The sequence below is a fragment of the Nyctereutes procyonoides genome, unplaced genomic scaffold, assembly GCF_905146905.1.
Source record: "Nyctereutes procyonoides isolate TBG_1078 unplaced genomic scaffold, NYPRO_anot_genome, whole genome shotgun sequence".
In the NCBI taxonomy this organism is placed as follows: domain Eukaryota; kingdom Metazoa; phylum Chordata; class Mammalia; order Carnivora; family Canidae; genus Nyctereutes; species Nyctereutes procyonoides.
In genome coordinates this window covers 33,848,737-33,865,036 of record NW_026575020.1, presented here as the reverse complement: position 1 = coordinate 33,865,036, position 16,300 = coordinate 33,848,737, and the positions used below count along the sequence as shown (strand labels likewise).

The 16,300-nt window shown below is 50.3% G+C and overlaps 1 protein-coding gene across 2 annotated transcripts in view; it reads left to right on the top strand.

The window, feature by feature from the left end:
* Positions 1-2,808: 2,808 nt before the first annotated feature.
* The window catches only part of CFAP77 (cilia and flagella associated protein 77), a 79,037-nt gene continuing 65,545 nt past the window's right edge, over positions 2,809-16,300 (top strand). Inside the window, exon 1 of one of the 2 annotated variants that reach the window (XM_055331218.1) lies at positions 2,809-2,919. The gene's annotated coding sequence lies outside the window, so the exon portion shown is untranslated. Of the gene's footprint in view, positions 2,928-16,300 lie in introns of both variants that reach the window. The other variant, XM_055331208.1, reaches the window with a different exon arrangement.

The window sequence follows — 16,300 nt, the reverse complement described above, 5'->3', positions numbered from 1 at the left end:
AAACATTTTCGCAGGCCCCTCTAAGTCCTGTGGGCCCTGGTCACTGTGTCCCAGGCCTGATGGATGAACGGCCTTGCATCCAAGATTCAGAGGTTCCAGGAAGCACTATAATTTGTTAGGAAAGCCGTGGCCCTTGAAGCGTGCGTGCAACCCTGACCTCTGTGACCCCAAACCCAGCAGGAAATGATGCTGAACAAGATGGAGAAGCTGGAGGGGCTCCCAGAAAATGATCTAGAGGAGGTGGCCACAAGCCCAGCTCCCCGGAACTCTATGGCAGGTGACAGAGTCCCCGAGCAGAAAGTGTTGATGTCATCCTGGAGCGCCCCATCTGCCCACAGTACTCTTGGGCTCCTGAAATGAGATCTGCTCGCTCTCTCCTTTCAATCACTTTCTATAGACCCCACAACCACCCCAAGTCAACGACCATGCCCTCAGTTCCTGCACAGATGTCTAAAGCTGCTTTTCAAAATTGCATGTTGCTTCTACTCTGGGATGCGTTGACGTTGTGCCATAAACAGGAAGGTTGGTGCTGGGAAGCCCAGTCGACCTCAGGTCATTCTGTTTTAGGGGGAGCATGATTTTTACCTGAAAGATATGCTACAGCGGACTGTGTTTGTTCTCCCAGATTCATATGTTGAAATCCTAACCCACAAGGTGATAGTATTAGGAAGGGGGGCTCCTTGAGAGGTGATTCATCATGAAGGAGGAGCCCTCATTGTCGGGATTTGTGCCCTTATAAAACGGACCTCAGAGAGCTCCCTCACCCTCTTGCTGCCATGTGAAGACATGGCGAGAAGTGAGCTGTATGCAACCACAGAGGGTTCTCAACCCAGCCAAAGTGCTGGTGTCTTGATCTTGGACTCACCAGCTTCCAGAACTGTGAAAGTAAAGGTCTGATGTATTCTGTTAAAGCAGTCTGACAGTCTAAGACAAACGTGTACCCCGATCGCTTGATGTGCCGGGGGTCATTACTAGCTTCTGAATGACTACTCATGAGGATGCCAAGAGCCTCTGGCCCTCCCCTCAGGGTGAACTAGGGCTCCCTTCATGTCATTTCTACCCAGTGAGGGCTGCCAGATAAAATACAGGCTGTTCAGTCACATTTGAATCTGTGATAAACAATGAATAAATAATAAGTATGTCCCACGTAATAATTGGGACACATTTCTACTAAAATTTTTTTCATTGTTTATCTGAAATTTCAATTTAGCTAGATGGCTTGTTTTTTTTTTGTTTTGTTTTGCTAAATCTGGCCTTGGAGCCCAGCACCCAAACAGACCCCTGCAACGGCTCCCATGACTCTGCCCCATGCCCACCTGTTTCCTTCTTTCTGTACCCCAGAAAATTATAAGTTTTGGGGGCACCGAGAATTGTGTCTCTCATTTCAGTACACCCAGCACGGAGCACAATGCCTGGCACACACCTGATAGTAGATATTGTCTGTCAATATGGGCTAGTTATTTTGGAAGTTATTTGCAAGTTTCCTTACTGTAGGATGGAAATGCCAGGCTGCTCAGGGCGGCGATGTGACCGGCCCTTTGGTGGGTACTTGGACCAAGCACGGCAGATGGGAACACGAGCATAGCCATACTGGCTCCCTTCTCCCGAGGCTTTGGTGGGTGCAGACACTGGGCAAGTTACCAATGGGACTGAGCTGCATGAGATTGCTAGTGTTTTCTGGGTTTGCATCCATACCACCAACTGCTTTGTGTTCTCTTCTCGGATGCTCATAACCACCCTCCGAGGAAGTTCCTATCTGCATCCCCACTTTCTAACTGGGAACTTTGAAGCAAAGAGGGGGGCAGTCGGGGCGCCTGGGTGACTCAGTCAGTTGAGTGTCTGACGTTGGCTCGGGTCATGATCCTGGGTCCTGGGATCGAGTCCTGTGTCAGGCTCCCCACTCGGCGGGAGACCTGCTTCTCCCTCTCCCCCTGCCATTTCCCCTGCTTGTGCTCTCTGGCTCTATCTCTCTGTCAAATAAATAAAAATGGAATCTTTGAAAAAAAGAGGGGGGCAGTCGTGTGCTCAAGGTCTCTCAGCTGGGAAGCAACAGAGCTTGGATTTCACCAGGCAGCCGTGGCTCCAAGCCTACACATTAAACTTCCAAACTGCATGCAGGTCAGGATGACAACTTGTGTCTAGAGAGAGCCCTTCTAGGCCAAACCCAATGTGTGAAAACTGGACAGCCCGTGGACACATCCCGGGAGCTTTCCCGGCCCTGGTGTGTGGCTCCCGGCCCTGCTGCATGGCTCCCAGCTGCCACAGGAGCTCGGCGCTGACGATCCAGGTTCAGAGGGTCCCACTGATCATGTCGGTTCCTCCTCTGATAAACCTGAGTCCATCACCTGCCCTGGAGTCGTGGTTGGGGTGCCTGCGTGTGTCAGAGTTCGTTTTTAGAATTGGGGATTGGCTCTTGTAAGGGTTTGCATTTGACAAAACTCTTGCTTGGCTCTAAAAATGAACTGTGTTGTGCCTTTTAAGACAGATTATCTCTTTTTATTTAAATAGGGAATACATGTGGTCCAGCGGATGCCTTCCCCAGGAAAAGTCGAAATTTCCTAGTTCCCATCTGTGTGGCTTTCTGCTGGACAATCATACACTCAGGAAGGCTTTGGGCTTTCGTTCGCTCACCTGTTCATTCATTCGCTCAAACATGAGAATTATCGAACTGTGACTGGCTCCATTCATCCCAGGAAGGAGCATGGCTCCAGTGGCCTGGGAAGAACGTGGTGGTTCAAAGTGCGCTTGCTGAGCCGGGTTCCTATTGCTCAAGGATGCCAGGGATCAAAGGCCACCGTGGGAATGTTCTAAGCCCTTTGAAGCTCTTAACAAAGGGGTTTCTGAAAAGTTCAGTCATCAGGACCAGAGGAAAGCTCACAGACAACTACGAGCTGCCGGGAATGGGCTGCCAGGGGAAACGTGAGTAGGTTTGTGGCAGCAGATTCCTCTGGGCAGAGAATCATTAGGGAATTTCGAAATTCATGATGATTCATGCAAGGATAAAGGACAAAGGCAGGAGAAATGGCACCCTCGTCCCAGGGCAGGCTGGTTGGGGGTGTTTCTCTGAAATAGTCAAAATTGGATCTGACTGCTTATGCCTTTCCAACTGATCTACTAATTATATTTCTTCAAATTTTATATCCCTGACCCTTGTAAAAGGATTGCATTGAAGGCGTGTTTTAAGCTGCTTTTTAATAAGTCAATAAGAAAGCTCAAAATTATTTAAAGCTTCTTAAAGAGGATTATATTTGATTTCTTAGGGGAATTCTGGGGTGTAGAATAGTAAAGATGCTCTGTCCTTCTGAGATTGTTTTACATTGAGGAAGCACATCATTTAAGAGGAAAACTTTTAACCATTTTATTGTTGGAAAGGGGTTGACATTTCCGTACAAAAAGACTTTTCCTACATGCCGGCAGCATTAACGGAGTCTTAGGTCTTCGAGGGGGCAGGGATGGTATTTGAAGCTTTCCAGCAAAGGCTGGGACTCTCCTTTGAAGTTTGTTCCCCATTCTTTAAAATGAGGCTTTTCTGACATTCTGAAAAGAACAGATTCCCCGGGTAGCTGGGAGAGCCCAGTCTGGACATCATGCATCACGAGGAATGAAAAAAATCTGGGCAAGAGCAAATATTTAATTATTGTTCTTTAAGGGTCACGTGCACCAGTGAGGCCTGACTCTAAACCTAGTCTGCAGCGGGGAATGTCACAGGACGCTGGAGGGCTCCAGTCTCACTGCCAAGGGGACACTGGGGTGGTGAGGAGGCCTGCTGTGGGGCAGAGCAGAGAATCTTCTCCAAATGTCCCTAGTGTTCACCAGTCCTGAATGCCCCGGGCTAAGGAGAGCTCCTGGGGAGCTGGGCAGGGAGAAGGGGATAGGTTAGGGGCAGGAAAAATAAAGAGGCCACGTGACATCAGCCTGCAGCTTTCTCTGCACTGAATCACCTTTGGAGATTCTCGAGACTGATCAGCTCAGACGTCCTGCACTGACCACGTGCCTCTCAATTCAGACTCTTATTGTCCCCCCACTGGAGCATCAAGCCAGACTCCTGGGGACCCCCTGCCTCCCAGGCTCTGCTGTGCTACCAGTCTGACTCTCCTAACTGCTGTTTGCTGATCGTCCCACGACCACTGACCCACAACTGTACAGGCCACTGCCTGGGCACACGCTGTGAGATGCCACCCGTATCCTGTTGGTCAGCTTTCCCAGTCCTGAAATGCTGCCTCTCCCGGGAAGTCTGCCCCTTAGCTGGCGGGTAGGCAAGCCCGATCCCTCCTCAGCACCCCCACAGCCGGATGTACTTATGATGCCGATGTGCCACGGGATTCTGCGTGTCCTACCCTCCACATGGTCTCCGTGGCCACATGCTTCCAGGAATGCCCCTGGCATGTTACCACTAGAAAAACCTACTTCTCCCTTCACTCCTACTTCACATACCACATGCTCTGGGAAATCTTCCCCACATGATCCCACAGCATCCTGGGAGGGTGGGTGGTGCACTTCTTTCAGCTTCTGGGCCCCTAGAACCTTGCTTATCTACCTATTTGAGCTCCTGTCTCCCCGTGAGCTGTAATAAGGGTCACACACACGTCGGCCCCAGAAGATGGGGTCTGGCTTGTCCTGATACACTGCTTAGCACCGAGGTGGTTCCCTGACATCTGTTTGATCAGGGCTGTGTATTGATAGGTGCCCCCATGCCCCGCCCCATGCTTGTCTGTGGGTGGCATTGCTGTGCCATATCGTTGGAGGGTGTGGAGGGCCCAAAAGGATTTGTCCTAGTCCTAATCCCCAGTACCTGTGAATGGGGACTTATTTGGAAATAGGGTCTTTGCAGATATCATTGAGTTAAGGATCTCAAGATGATATCTTCCTGGATTTTGGGTGAGCCCCAGTTCTAATGACCAGTGTCCTTGTAAGGGAAAGTGTGTGGGGGGGAGGTGTGAAGCACAGACACATAGGAGGAAGAGGCCCAGTGACTTGGGGGCAGAGGATGGAGGGAGACCCCCGCAAGCCAGGGTCTGCCAAGGATTGCTGGGGCCACCAGAAGCTCGGAGAGGGACACAGAGCACATTTTTCTGAGTGCCCCTGGAAGGAAGCAATTCTGCTGACACCTTGATTTCGGACTTGTAGCTCCCAGAACTGGGTGAAAACAAATTTCTGTGGTTTTAAGCCACCAAGTTTGCGGCAATTTGTTGCAGCAGCCCCAGAAAACTAATAGATGTCTGAGGGCAATGGAGGGCTTCCTGACCTGTCCAGGCTGTGACACTGACTGCAGGCCCCAGGGACAGCTGGAGACACGAGCAGTTTCTTGTGCCCACTTCCTACCAAGCTGACTGTTGTGTCTGTGCTGCAGGCTGGTGAAGAGGCTGCAGTACACAGTAGAGGCCTTAGCAGGAGGGAGGCCAGAGTCAGGCATCCCTGGCCTCCCAGCCTCCCAGCCCCTGGCCATTAGCTGGGTGGGCCTGGGTGCGCATGTCACCGCTGAGCACTAATCTGTGTCACTGGGATAAGCACAGACCTGCTTTGTAGGATACAGTGAGAATTCATTCATTCATCCATCTATCCTTCGACAAAGATTTGAGCACCTACGATATGCCCAAAACTATTCTAGGCACTGGAGATAGAGCCTCGAGCAGCAGCAGCAGAATGACCCCTGCAAGCTCATGTGTTACGGGGAAGAGAGAGTTGGTGAGCATAATTCATCAGTAAAATACACGGTTGATAAGTGCTGTGGAGGAACACTAAGGGGGGTGGAGATGAGGAGAGGTGGGGTCAGGTCAATGAAAGGTCAGGTCAGAGACAGTCACTGAGGGTCCCTGGGTGTCAAGCGCTTCCCTGACCAAGGCATGGGGCACAGAGTACTTGCTTGACTTCCAGGAGCTGTGTGTGCTTGTCTGAGCCAGCTCGGGCTGCTGTCACAAATTGCCACAGACTGGCCTGGGGTGTGGGGAGGGGGCCCTTAAGCAATAAACATTTATTTTTCCCAGGTCAGAGTGCTGGCACAATTGGGTTCTTGGGGAATGCCTTCTTCCTGGGGTTCATGGCTGGCTGGCTTCTCCTTGTGGCCACACACATGGAAAAGGAGCAAGCTAACCTTCCGGCCTTTTCTTAGAAGGGCGCTGATCCCATTCAGGGGGACTCTGCCCTCATGACCTAATCACCTCCCAAAGGCCCCACCTGCAAAAGCCATCACCCTAGGGATTAGGTTTCAACATATGAATTTGGGGGTCCGAAACCAGCACCTGTAACAGCACTCAACACAGGAAGGAGTTCGTGTCTTCTGTGTCTCCCCGCTTCCTGTGTCTCCCCATCTCCTGTGTCTCCCCCCAGGATGCTCTGTGCTCGCTCACCCTGCATTCTGCTTGGTCCCTCCTGGCTTCCCCCCATAGGGCAACCTGAATGCCAGGGCAGGCGTCTGGGGGTGCAGAGAAGCAGGGGCCACTGACTCACACTGGCAGTCTGGGGGGCGTTCTTGGTCTGAACCTGTGGTCATACAGAGGCGGCTGCCGAGGGCGACCTGCCATGGCCTCCTGCCTCTCCCTCATTCAACTTGCTCCTCTTGGAACCATAAAGAAGCCAAGACGTTTGCAATTCCTTTGAACACAAGTTGGAGAGTGGAGATGGGAGATTGTGGCGGCAGAGTAAGGCAGTGTATTCTGTTTTTCTCTTCTCACCCACCCACCCTGGTCAGGTCTTACCACTCTGCCCCTTCCACTGGCGGTGGCTGTGAGGAGGGTATCACTGCTGGTCAGTAAAGGGTTAACCCAGCAGGTTGGGGATGTCCCTACCCTCTCAAGTTCCAAAGAAAGGATGAGGCCCTGGCTCCTTGGAGGCAAACCTCTAAGCTCTCAGCCCTTGGAATGTCCTTCCTCATGAGAACGTCTGGCTTAGCTGAGGTTGGGCTGAGCCAATGGGTCCGCGCTAACAGTGTGACTTCTGGTGGGGGCCTTGGGCCACACGGCGTCATGGAGCTCTGGAAGGGCTGGAGACTAAGATGAGCCATCCCAGTGATCAGCCCGTCTCTGTGACCAGCTCCCAGTAAAACTCTGGACACAGAGGCTTGGGGAGCTTCCTTGATAGGCGATGCTCTGTAAGGATGGTCACACCTCCAAGCTGGGAGGAGTAAATGATATCCACACAACTCCGGGGGGCAGAGGAGAATACTGCTGGCTCCTACCTCACCTGCTGGTTCAGTCTGTGTCCATAAACCGTGACCGTGAGAACAGTGGCTTTTCTGAGATTGGTGGTTCTTTCTGGTGAGTGTCTAAGCTGGAGACGGTCTTGGGAACCCCCACAAATGGCAGCCACACTTTTGGCCTCTGCTCATCCCTGAAGACCTGGCATGAGGCGGAGAGGCAAGGTGCACCTTCTTACCTCTGTGGGCCAAACAGAGTCCACCGAGCTGACCGAGCCTGTGAGGTGGCTGACCTGGGGGGGCACTCCGGCCCATGCAGGGGTGCTTCCCCCGCGAGTTGCTCCGTGCAGCTGATGGCACTGGGTGTGCATTCCACCCTCCGGGCTTCAGAAAGTGCCCCCTTGGAGAACAGCAGATTAGACTCCTCTAATTAGCACAACTCCATTGGCTTTTATTACTTTGAGCAAAAGAAAATTTGCTCCTGAACAAGCAAAAGCTCCCTGAGAGTTCTCGAGGTGTCCTGTTTGGAAAGATATGAGGGACGAGGGACAAGGCAGGTGGGGTGCTCGTAGGCTTGGGTGACAAGGAGAGAAGTCATCTGAGGAAGAGAGGTCTGGGCCTGGCCCTTTAACACCAAAATGATGGAGTTCATTTGCATTTAGATCTCCTCCGCTCCCTCTTTTCATCTAAAGACAAATCCTCACAAAAGGCTGCTTAATTAGACCAAATTAGATTTCCGCTCAGCAGCTTGTCATTCATTACAAAATGCTGTTCTTTTTCTATTTTGGTAATTATAGGCTGGTCTGTACGAGTTTGTAAGCATTCACTCCAGCCAGGGAGTATGACTAGCATTCCTGATTTTGTTCAGAGAAGAGGAAAATTATTCAGTTGCACCAAATCTGTCTATTTTATAAGTTGGATCAAGACCATCGCCGGAGTCTTTTACAATAATGAGTATTCTCCCTCTTAATTCTTTAATGATTAATTGTAGGAGCAGCACAGAGCTTGGTAATTTCCAAGACTAAAAGCTAAGTACAAACAGATTTCACATGTAGCAATTATGCCATATAGTTGAAATCTTTACCTGAGTTATTCAGCCCTATCGTGTGTGAGAAGCCACCCATTAAATCATTTATAGCACGGCCCTCATCCTCCGTTAATATCGATCAGCAGGCGCCTTCAGGGGAGCTCGGATCTCTTTTCCCATCGCTCGTTCCCTCCTCCCAAGCGAGGAACTGGAGCCGGGGCATCTGCAATGTTCACCTGCAGATGCAAGATGCCAGAGGCTGAGGGCCTGGGTTTGGTGGATCCAGGGCCTTCATTCCCATGTTGCTCAGACGCCCTCCATCCATTGCACGCAGTGCAGCTCAGCATCTAAGAAGGCTTCCCACAAACCGGGGAAGGTTCTCAGAGTGGCTGCCGTGTGTGCTGGAGAAGCCAGCGCAGTCCTGTCCCAGGGTGGCCCACTTGGCTTCATGTTGGTCACTTGGGTTGAGGGCAGGTGGGTGGTGTGAGCCCCGGGCGGCATGTGGAAGTCGGACAGGCACCATCAGGTCTTTCTAATTAGTGCCACTCGTCCCTGTTCCCTGAGCTTACTGCGTGAGGGGTGCTGAGGCCTCTCTCCTCGCCCAGGCCATGAGCTAACAAACAGGAGCGTCCACACTGGGCCCAGATCACGCTAGCTCTGCAGCTTTCCTGCTGGCTGCTCTGCCTTCCTGAACAAAAGACCTGGATGATGTGGATCGGGGTGACGGGGATCCAGGCATGCTCTGGAGAGAGAAAGGCAGAGCTGGAGGGAGTCCTAGAAATCAGCTCATCTGCCCTCTCACTCTATCGATGGGATCCCTGAAGCCAGAGCAGGGGAGAGGGAACCTCCTCTGGGCTGCCCTCCTGAACTGACCCTCTCTTTAGCCCTCAGCCTCCCCCCACCTCATGTCATTGTCACAAGTGGGAAACTGCCCAGGCTCTGGTGTTCTCACCAACTGCAGGAACTGTGACCTTTCCATGGGGCCCACTGCGGGGCAGGGCTGGTCTTTTCCACTTTTTGCCCTCAGAGCTCAACTTCCTGGAGAATCTGGGAACAGATGCCATACTGACAAGTCAGGCTTGGGAGGAGCAATCTTTCCATGAGCTTCCAGAACAGCAGCTGCCTGCACGACTCATTGACACTTAGTCATGTGAACAGTCCTGAAGTGTTCGTTGAAGACCTACTGTGGGAACACCTGGGTGGCTCAGCGGTTGAGCATCTGCCTTCAGCTCAGGTCATGATCCCAGGGTCCTGGGATCAAGTCTTGCATTGGGCTTCCTGCAGGGAGCCAGCTTCTCCCTCTTGCCTATGTCCCTGCCTCTCTCTGTGTGTCTCTCATTAATAAATAAATAAATTCTTAAAAAAAGATTTACTGTGTGCCCAGTGCTGGGGACACTGTAGTAAATGGAACAGAGCTGCCTGGTGCTCATGCTACTGATGTGCCGTTGAGTGAGCTGTGGCCAAGACCACCACCCAAATGATTCGTTGGCTATAGTGAGGTGGGTCCAGGGAGGAAAGTGAGATCATGTCACAGAGGCTTCGACTCAGGGATGCAGAGTCCCGAGGCTGTGACAGTTAAGCTAGGAGTTGGTGGGGACCCAGGAGTGGATGATGGAGATGTGACTGATGGTGGATCTGGGTCCCTGTGAGGTATACTTCTTCATAGCAGGCTGAGACTCCTCAGCTCAAAAGCCCATTGGCACCAACACTTCACATACCCAGTTGTTTTAAAAACAGCCCGAACAAGCAGATTTTTAGCCATTTAGGGCCTGACTAAATGTATATTTCATAATATCTCATCGATTGTAAATTTTTAGTCATTTAGGGCCTGCATAGTTCTCTTATTAAAAAAATTTTTTTTAGAATTTTTTAAAAGATTTTGTTTATTTATTTATTTATTCATGAGAGACACAGAGAGAAAGAGAGGCAGAGACACAGGCAGAGGGAGAAGCAGGCTCCTCACAGAGAGCTAGATTCAGGACTCAATCCCTGGACTGGGATCACGCCCTGAGCCAAAGGCAGATGTTCAAGCGCTGAGCCACCCAGGCATTCCCTGCATGGCCCTCTAAATGACACCAGCATCTGCTAGCCATTGATCAAATAGAGCCTCAAGTTCATAAGACCCCAAATAGTCTCATGTTCCATGTTTAAGACTCCAAACTGCTGCCGCCCAGCGGAGCCAGCAGAGCCAGGCGCCCTGCCCTGTTCTGAGCCACATCACCTGGACACGGAAGCCCGTCTCCAATGCCTCCCCCCACCCTGGGCTCCTGTGCTTTCCTCCCCTTCTGGATGGTGGTCCCTCCCCCATAAGCCTCTGGACAGCCTCACACTGTGAAGGATTTCCTTCGGGTACAGCCCTGTCCAAGAGGCACCCCCTGCAGCTTGTGCGTCAGTGCCTCTTGAGGTCAGCCCAAACGCCTGCACTCACTCCCTGACACTCCTTCATCCCAAACCAGATTATTATCCATCTCCGTATGCTCCCAGGTACCGAGCACTGTGCCCTGCTCCCTGCAAGTGGCAGCCACTGCCCGTGCTGGAGGGGTGATGCATTGCTTGGGTCCCCACATCACTTTGTATGAGCAGCGGCCCGGAGCCAACCAGAAAACAAGGCAACAGTTGCATGGAGGAGGGGAGCAGTGGGGCCCTGTGCCCCAGCCATCCGGCTCCACACTGCAATCAATACCCATCCTTATTAACAGGCTTCATCCTAGAGCCTCTTCCTCCGTTTCTGCTACATGCTCTGCTAACAGGTCAGCTGCCATTTTGTGTTAAACTCCTTCTCATTTATTACAATACCAGTTTTTTATTGACATGGAAATAAAACTTACAATCAATGAGATATTATGAAATATACATCAAAACAGAAGTCACTAGAGCTGGCGTTTTCATCTGTTCTCGGGAAGGAACAAGGGTGTATGTGGGGGGGGGCGGGAAATACTGAACATTTTTCTTCCCTATTACATGATGCGATTTTCAATGAATCTATAAAGAAAATGAAAACATAAATAGAGTAACCAAACAGAATGATCCTTGCAGCTGTCAAAACTTAAAACAGTTCAGTTCTCCTTTGATTTCTGTTTTAAGTTTTGAAAAGTACATAGATCATTCTCTGCTTTTTCTTTTTCTTTCTTCTCTCTCTCTCTCTCTCTTTTTTTTTTTTTTTTTTGGTGGGGAGCCTCTTTCTTGGGTCTGTGGTCCTGCCGTCCTCTGCCTTTGACCCTTGGCTGCTGAGGTGACCAAGTAACCAGATGAATATGTCATTTATCCATCATGCTGACGGCTCCCTGTCGGCAGAGTGGCTCCTGGTCTATTCCTTACTCCTCAGCAGTCTGGAAGCGTGCTCCTTTGCTTGTTGGACGCCACATCAAAGTCAGCACAGACGTGTTTCTTCCCTTTACTGAGGCAGTGGTGCGCTGGAGAAGGGGAAGGAAGAGCCCATCCCAGCTGGTGCACACCTACTGCGCACTTCTCACCCCTTGACGCTTCAGACTCATGTATCCCTCTAAATCTGGTCTCTCCACTTAAGGTGGGGACGGTTATCCCTGTGTCATGAATGATGGCAAACTAAGACTCCAAGGGGTCACACAGTCACTTGGTGAGAAGGATCAGAGTCTGGATTCAGATCCCATCTGCCTTGCACCAGGTGGACCTGATGAGGACTCCCGAGATGGCCTCGCTGAAGGAGTCCCATTTTTTTTTTCTGAAAGCCTTAGAGCCCGCTCTGCAAAAGAAATCCGATGTGGAGACCCCCCTGTGAATAAAACTTGGATGATAGTGGCCGCCTGGCTGGTTCAGGATGAGGGCTTCATACACCGGGGAACCTCTCCTTTCCTCTTCAGGTACCCCGAGCTCCTCTCTGAGCCACAGGGGACTTGTGGCACTCGGTGGGAAGGTCACTGATTTCCTAGTGTCTCTCAGTATAGATGAGGCAGGGGCCACGGGGAGCAGGCAAGGTGGTCGGGCACCAGCTCCCAGGTCTCCGTTTGCATGGTCCAGTACTCCCTCTCCACCATTAGATGGTACATAATGTCAAGTGAAATCCATCAAGTTCCACTGGCCCTTGGCCTGCTTTGGAACAACTACTTCGTGAAGCTCTCAAAAGCCTCTCATAGATGTGCCTTCACCAGCTTTGCCATAAAGACTACCTCAGAGAGCAACGAAACCACATGGGACCTGGCTTAATTATTTGAGTCCTGGCGGAGACACCACCTACCCATGCCCCGCAGGCTTACTTCCTTAAGATGGAGGGATGTTTTCCAACTTTCCAATGTGTCGTGGTGAGATAGATATTTGCATCTCTTTTCTTTCTCATCCCAAAGAGAGAGAAGAGTTTCCTAAATTGCTTGGGTGGGAAGCATGGCATATCTTTCCGGTGGACATATCAATTTTTCTTTTTATTGAGGCAAAATTTACATAGAATTCACCATTAGTCATTTTTAAGTGTATTCAGGGCTATGTAGCACATCCACAATGTCAACAACTGCCTGTCTAGTGGCAAGACCGCAAAAGGAAATCCCATACCCATTAACCAGTCACTCCCATCCTCCTCTTACCCTGTTCTCGGGCAATCACTAATCTACCTTCTTTGTCTGTGGATTTGCCTGTTCTGGACATTTCACATGGATGGAATCACACACTCTGTGGCTTTTGTCTTGGGGCTTCGTTTCCTTTAGTGTAATGCTTTCAAGGTTTGAGCACATTGTAGCATGTATGAAGACTCCATGCCTTTTTATGGCTGACTAATATTTTACTGTATGGATCTAGCTCATTTTATTATCCACTCATTGGTTGATGGACCTCTGGCTGGTTTCCATCTTTTGGCAACTGTAAATAATGCTGTTGTGAACATATATTAGCTTGAGTACCTGCTTTCAATGTCTTTGGGTATGTACCTAGGAGTGGAATTGCTGGGTCATCTGGTAATTCTATGTTTAACTTTCTGAAGAGCCATCAAATGGACATATGAATCTTATGACTCATTCTCTATGGACACAAATGCAGACAGAGTTGCTGATAATTCAGAATAGTGGAGAGGCTCATGAAGACCACTAGCTAGTATGCCTACTTTTTATTGAGAACCTCTGCTCAGGGGATCCCTGGGTGGTGCAGCGGTTTAGCGCCTGCCTTTGGCCCAGGGCGCGATCCTGGAGACCCGGGATCGAGTCCCACGTTGGGCTCCTGGTGCATGGAGCCTGCTTCTCCCTCTGCCTGTGTCTCTGCCTCTGTGTGTGTGTGTGTGTGACTATCATAAAAAAAAAGAACCTCTGTTCAGGGGATGCTTGGGTGGCTCAGCAGTTGAGCATCTGCCTTTGGCTCAGGGCTGATCCCAGGGTCCTGGGATCGAGTCCTGCATTGGGCTTCCTGCATGGAGCCTGCTTCTCAACTCTGCCTATGTCTCAGCCTCTCTCTCTCTCTCTCTCTCTCTCTCTCTCTCTCTCTCTCTGTCTCTCATGAATAAATAAAAAAAAAGAACCTCTGCTTAGAACTTGCCCTGCATTATGAAATGCCCCAATAACCCTATGAGCTAGGTACTCTCATTGTACCTATTTTATAGGCTCAGAGGTTAAGTGACTTGCTCAAAAGTCACACAGAGTTGAGAAGCTAGAATCCTAACCCAAGCGGTTTGGTCCCAAGATGGCCAAATGGTAATGTCTCTGTAACGTTCCAAACAATTTCTGTTTGGATCTGGAAGGCCACAGGGTATAGGCTGGTGGCGGCAGCTCTCCACTCCTCATTATGCCTGGGCTCAGACTACTATGAGAACAAGCTTGCCTTCCTTGAGTCTGCCCCAGCTGTGGGCATCTGGAGTGGGCCTGCCAGTTCCCATCGTGCACCGCCCACAAAACACACAAGTGACATGTGACTGCAAAGCATGACAGTGAGGGACTTCTCTCCATGGGAGCATTTAGCTTTATTCCTTGTTTCTTCATTAAACAGCCAGTTTATTGGGCATCTGCTCTGTGTCACCATGGTTTGTGGTCAACACAAACACATGGTTGTTCACTCATCTCAGCCGCAGACTAGAGAGCTGGGGTCGTTTGCCCCATTTTACAGATGAGGAGCTCGGGGTCCGGACCACACAGATATAATTGGCAGTGCCAGTGTCAATCCTGACTTTCAGGTCTGGGAGGAGCCCTGCCAAGTGGGCAGAAGCCATCCTAGCCACCTTCCTACCTTGGGGGCACCCTCTCTTTTAGGAGCCTCTGCTTTTGCCGGGGAGGAAAACTTTCTGTGAGTGTGTTCTCCAGGACAATGAGCCACCTCAGAGAGTGGCTTGGGGCTGTTCATAATTCAGATGACATCGTAGCCAGTTTCTATTGCTTTCATTAAAAAAAAAAAAATCGAGATCATGGTGTTTCTCCTCCCAGCCTCTCGCGTTCGCCTTTTGAAAATGCTGCGCGTTTCCCCCTCATCCGCCTAAACCTGCTGTTGAGTTACCGGCCCCCAGAGGCTGCAGGCTCCGAGAGACGCATCCATGCACTTTGCTGCTCACCGCCTTCTCCGAGTGTAATCAAACATCAAGCTAAGTAGCAAATAAATCTCTCGATCTCATAAGCTGCACAGCGAGATCATGTAAATGCAAATGAAGGACCTGGTTTCAAGCTGTCGGGGGGAGGGGAGGGAGCGCAGGGGCCCTGTCACCGTGACCGCCTCAACTGCAAGGGCCATACATCAGTCGCAGTAACAGTCCCCACAGCACGAAGGGAGAAGGGAGCCCAAGCTGCCCCAGGGAGATGGAGGACGCAGGCCGGCTGCAAAACACATGCAGCTCTGGCCGTGAGAGCAGGGTGGCCGGGCAGTGCCATGGGCCTGGAGAGGTGTCCCGCTGCCTGAGACTCCCCTTGGCCTGAGCTGGGGAGTTGCTCTAGTAAAACCAACTCTAACCGCAGCAGTGGCCGAAGCCACAGCTAGGGCCAGATCCCACTAAACACTCAGTGCAGCCCCGGGAAGTTTTACAGGTGCGGAAGCAGGGGCCAGACAGTTTAAGTGACTTGCCCAAGGTCACACGGGCAATGGCAGAGCTGTGCCTCAGTTCTGTGTGACATTAATAAGCCGGCTTCCTGCATCCTCACCCTTGCTCGCGGCCTCCCCTCCACCAGGGGAGCAGCCAGCTTGGCCCCCATTATAACCCCCACAATTACACTGACACAGGAGAAGAACCGTGAATGTGGCCCTTGACAGGTGCATAGGTGCATAGGAAATAGAAACTTATGCTTTAACTCTGCCATTCGACTTTTTCAATTATAAAAGTAAACTCCCAGCACCCTCTCCAAAGGCCCCTATCCCTAACCACATACCCTCACACAATCAGTTACATTAAGTTTCCTTCCAGTATTTTTTTCAATGAAGCTTTTTTTTATACGCTCGTAACCATAGTATATGTAAAATTCTGAACGCTGCTGTGTTTTTTTTTTCACTTGACATTATTTTATATGCCTTTGATCATATATGGATGTGGTCTTCCCATGTGTGCCTTTTTAGTATCATTATTCGGTGTTCAACTGCCACTCACACAATGCACATGGTTCAAAGAATCTGGCTTCTAAGACGGTGCCGGAGTCCTTTGATGCATAATGCACCTTATTTCACATGATTGTTTATCTGAGGTTCTCATTATGGAAATAAATAAATATCCTCTATGCTAATCAGGATCACAATTTGCATTTATATTGTGCTTTTCATTCGAGGATCTTAAGTTGTTTTATAATAATGAACTATCCCTCTATGAGCGCAATGGTATGTGTGTGCATACGCATGCATGGGTAGAGCTATATACAGATATTTATTTAATAACTACCAGGCAATAACTGTGGGATTTCACGTAACTACACTTTAATAGGATGCAGGAAAGTGAGTGGAGGCTTTTCAACTGTCGGACAAACATTCATTTAGTTCAGACGCTGGGCTAGAGGGTTAATGAACTACATTCTGTGTGGCTGCCAGGAAGAGGGAGGGATTCCTCTACGGGGATTTCTCCGGATGGATTGAGTATCTAAGGTAAGTCTAGAACCCACACACTGAGCTCCCAGACTGGAAACCCATCTTGGAAATGTTCATTTATCTAGAGTCAGATCTGGTTCCGGGCCAACCAAGAGATAAAAGGTGAACTGATTTCAGCCATTTTCGCCTCTTGGCTGGGA